This window comes from Lontra canadensis, unplaced genomic scaffold (assembly GCF_010015895.1).
Source record: "Lontra canadensis isolate GAN:19392208 unplaced genomic scaffold, GSC_riverotter_1.0 scaffold829, whole genome shotgun sequence".
Classification (NCBI taxonomy): domain Eukaryota; kingdom Metazoa; phylum Chordata; class Mammalia; order Carnivora; family Mustelidae; genus Lontra; species Lontra canadensis.
The window spans coordinates 6,541-10,898 of NW_022631813.1; the positions used below are offsets into that span (position 1 = coordinate 6,541).

General features: G+C 39.9%; 1 pseudogene; it reads right to left on the minus strand.

The window, feature by feature from the left end:
• Nucleotides 1–1,311: 1,311 nt before the first annotated feature.
• Nucleotides 1,312–1,875, minus strand: LOC116863277 (annotated as a pseudogene).
• Nucleotides 1,876–4,358: the final 2,483 nt, after the last annotated feature.

A 4,358-nucleotide genomic window follows, 5' to 3' on the forward strand; every position in this document is an offset into this window, starting at 1 on the left:
TTTGAGACTGGACTCACTTCTTTGAACTCAAGTTCAATATGGGACCGAGAGCCCAACTACTCCAATCTTTTTAAACTCCAAGGCAAAATTAAATCTCCCCGGCAAAAACTGTGGTTCCAGAAACATCTGGTGTTTATAAACAGAAGCTTGTTTATAAACAGAAGACCATCTCTCCCTAATTTGTTAGCAGTTCAATATTGCACTGACAGACTAACTGGAACGATCTAAAAGCTAGAACTTAATTGTGTTGGCCAATGTAGCTACAGAATCACTCTCCTTAAGTATTCATTTTCTTTTCCTAGGGATTTGAATTTAATTTCACTTTTGAATGATGTATTAATTCATATAACGGTGCTTTTAAAAAGGTCTTGAGATATGGTCTCAGGATCTATGTGGAAGGCTCAGGCCCAGCAGGAAGAAGACACTGCCACAATAGCTTCCTTTAGATACATTCTTCTTATCTCTGCAGTAACTCACTTTCCCCAAAGTGAACTGAGCTCCCTCTGAGAAGGTTGTATAAACCCTTTTTGCTTTCATCATACTTGACTGTTTTACTAGGCAAAGATCCAAGGGAAAGCTACCATCATAATTTTTTAAATCTTAAATTTAATCTCCTTTGAATAGAATGAAATGTCAGCCACTGGAGCACATTAATTAATATGGCACTTTATACACATGACAGTTGGAGATCTCCTGCTTCACATTTTCCGTCAATGAGCTTTCCATTTTTCCAAAATGTAATATTTATGAAGCAGCTAAATTTCTTTGCTCAAAAAACCATTAATAGAATGACAGCATACTTTAAAGAGGTATTTACAAGATTGCATACTTTGAGCTATGGTTTCAGATTGACCTAAATTAAAATCTTGGCTTTATTACTTAACAGCTTTGTAAGTGCTTCAGTTTCCTCATTTGCTCAGTTTATTTTTTTCCTGAAGATTTATTTACCCATTTAAGAGAGAGAAAGAGCAAGGGGGTGGAAGGAGAGGGAGGGAGAGACAGAGATTCTCCAACAGACTCCCCACTTAGTGTGGAGTCCTATGTAAGGCTTGACCCCACAACCTCAAGATCATGACCTGACCTCAAATCAAGAGTTAGTTACTCAACTGACTGAGCCACCCAGGCGCCATCCCCCCACCCATGCTTTTAGCTTAAATACATTTTATTTGTAGATACCCTGACAAGTTTATTTTTTACTTTTTTTTAATAAATCACTCCACTCCAGATAAATCAAGGTCAAAATAAATGAAGAGCTCAAGATGGCATCAGTTCCATTCGTCTAAGTCCTGTTGTCATGTGGATGAAGAGCAGCAGTCAGCGATGACAACAGGTGATACATCCAAAGTCAGAGCCAAATTCATTAACATTTTTCCATTTCCACACCATCCTTAAAGAAAATCCTGTGTGGGGTCCTGCCATCCTCAGAATAACCCTGCAGAGCAACCATGCCCTCTCGGTCCATGTTTTCATCAGGAAAGAACTGGTAGTTTTTGCAGTTAGCAAGGATGTGCTTAATGTGCTTTGCAGCCACTGTCATAAAAGGTTTTACTCTTTCTGGCTGCTGTTCTTCAAGTTTGCCTTTGACTGATTTGATGTAATCTTTGACGTGCTTCTTGTAGGCTTCTTTGGTGCAGCTGGTTTCCGTAAGTGATGGTTCAGGACAGTATCACCACCAGTGGTGACTGGGCTTTCTGTACTCTCACTCTCAGGGCCTCCTGTGGAGGTGTTTCCACCAATAAGTGAGTCATCAGTGTTGCCCTCTGTCCTCCTGACCATCCTCTCCACCTCCAGGCACAGCCCCTGTGTCATCTCCCAGATCTTGTAGATGGTGGACAACATCTCATCCTAGTAGATGAGGTCCCAAGAGATGATCATGATGGTGGCTGGAGAAAAAGCGTGATGATGCTAGCTTAGCAAGAGCCGGGAGCTCTGAGCAGACGTGGTGCAGCCAGAGCAGTGCTGGCAAGAGGGTGTGGAGGGTGAAAAGAAAGCTCAGTTTCCTCATTCTTAAAAATGGGATATGACTAGTATCTAACTCATGAGACCATGGAAATGAATAAATGAAATGAAATACATAATGGGCTTCTCAGTGTGTCTAAAACATGGCAAGTGCTTAAGGAATTACATTTTTGCATCAGATTAAAACCAAAATAGTGGGAATATTTTTAAAGGAATGTAGGGCTTTTAAAAAGACAAAAAGTTTCTGATTTTCCTGAGAAAATAACAAATAGAAGTAGGCTATTGGAGTTTGGTGTCCTTGACCCTCTGAGGATGATCCTGCTCAGTTTCTTTGCTTCTATGTCTTAGCCTGGCCAACTATTTCTCATGCATACCCAAGCATAAATGGAATAAACGGACTTTCATGTGCCATCACTTGCTTCCCCAGTTGTGCCTATGAGGATCCAGAAAGATCCATGTCATAAACTAAGATGTAAATGGCACCCTTGAGTGTGCAGAGCACAGAGCTGCACATGGAACTAGTTGACATTCATGTGACCATCACTTCTTCCACACTGACCACATCAGGGATCCAAAACCTCCACGGCAAAGACTAGGATGTGAATGACATATCTTGAGCACACAGTGCCTGCAGCCATACTCAGTTTACCTTTATGAACCTCAAACTTAGCTCTATATGAGCATGGACAGAAAGGTCCATGGTGCAGATGGTGATGTGAATGGCACTAAATGAGTCTGGAGTGCAATCAACAACATATGGAATACTCTAATTTATTGTGGCCATTACATACCTCCACAGTAAGAAGTGAAGAGTCCACAAATATCTACTGATAGGTAAGACAGTAAATGGCACTCCTTCAGTTGTGCAGTGCCCTGAACTGTGCATGGAATAAGTCTACTTTCGTGTGGGCATTACTTGTTACAACTTTAAGAACAGAGGAGTCTAGAAAACACCATGGATTGGGCCACATAGTAAATGAAATCCATTCATTCATGCACTGCATGCATATGTGCATTGAATATATCTACTTTCATTTGGCAATCTCTTGTCCCTGCATGAACCACAGGAGGAGATCAGGAATACACACTGTATATAAAAGTATATGAATGGCACCCTGTGAGTTGTGAAGTGTACCAAAAGTTTAAGGAATATTTCATTTCTATGATGCCCTTGGTTACCTCCACATTGACCATATTAGAAGTCCAGAAATATCCATGGTATCAGACTGTTGTATGAGTGGCAATTTATTTGACACAGAATGAGAGTGTGTGTGTGGCAGGCAGAGGGAGAGGCAGAAGCAGACTCCCTTCTGAGCAGGGAGCCTAGGTGCCCTGATGTAAGTCTTTCTTCGCATGATGAGAGCTTTCAAAATTTACTCTCTTAGCTACTTTCTTTCTTACTTTTTCTTTAAAAAAAAGATTTTATTTATTTAGAGGCACCTGGGTGGCTCAATCAGTTAAGCAGCTGCCTTCGGCTCGAGTTGTGATCCCAGGATCCTGGGGTCACTGGGTCCCAGGGTCCTGCCTGCCGCTCCCACTACTTGTGCATGCTCTCTCTGTCAAACAAATAAATAAAATCTTAAATATAAATTTATTTATTTGAGAGAAGGAGAGAGAGCATGAGTGGGGTAGGTGGGGAGGCAGAGGCAGGGAGAAGCAGACTTCCCGCTGAGCAGAGAGCCAGATAGTACCCCAGGATCATGACCTGAGCTGAAGACAGAGGCTTAACGAACTGTGCCACCCAGGCGCCCCTCTCTTAACTATTCTCAAATATGTAATATAGTATTATTAATGATAGTCACCATACTGTACACAACATTCCCATGACACATTTTATAACTGGAAGTTTGTACCTTTTGATGTCCTTTACCCACTTCACCCACCATCACTCTCCCCCTCAGGCAACTACCAGTCTGTTCTCTATACCCATGAGCTCATTTTTTTTTAAAGGATTCAATATATAAATGAGATCATATGGCATTTATCTTCTTTGGCATTATTGCACTTAGCAAAATGTCCTCAAGATCCCTCCACATTGTCATAAATGGCAAGATTTCATTCATTTTTATGGTCGAATAATATTGGGCCATATATATATTATAATAATAATATATTACATATATACTATATGCAAGAATTATATATACACATGCAGGTGTATTATATGTATTATATGGAAATACATATATATCTATATTATATATAATGTGTATATATAAGATAAATGATATATAATACATATATCTTACATATATATATACACACATACACACACAAACATGTAGATACCATATTTTCTTTTTTTCTAAGTTTTTAATTCCAATTAGTTAACCCACAGTGTCAGTGTCAGGTGTACATTATAGTGATTCAACATTTCCATACATCACCCAGTGCTCATC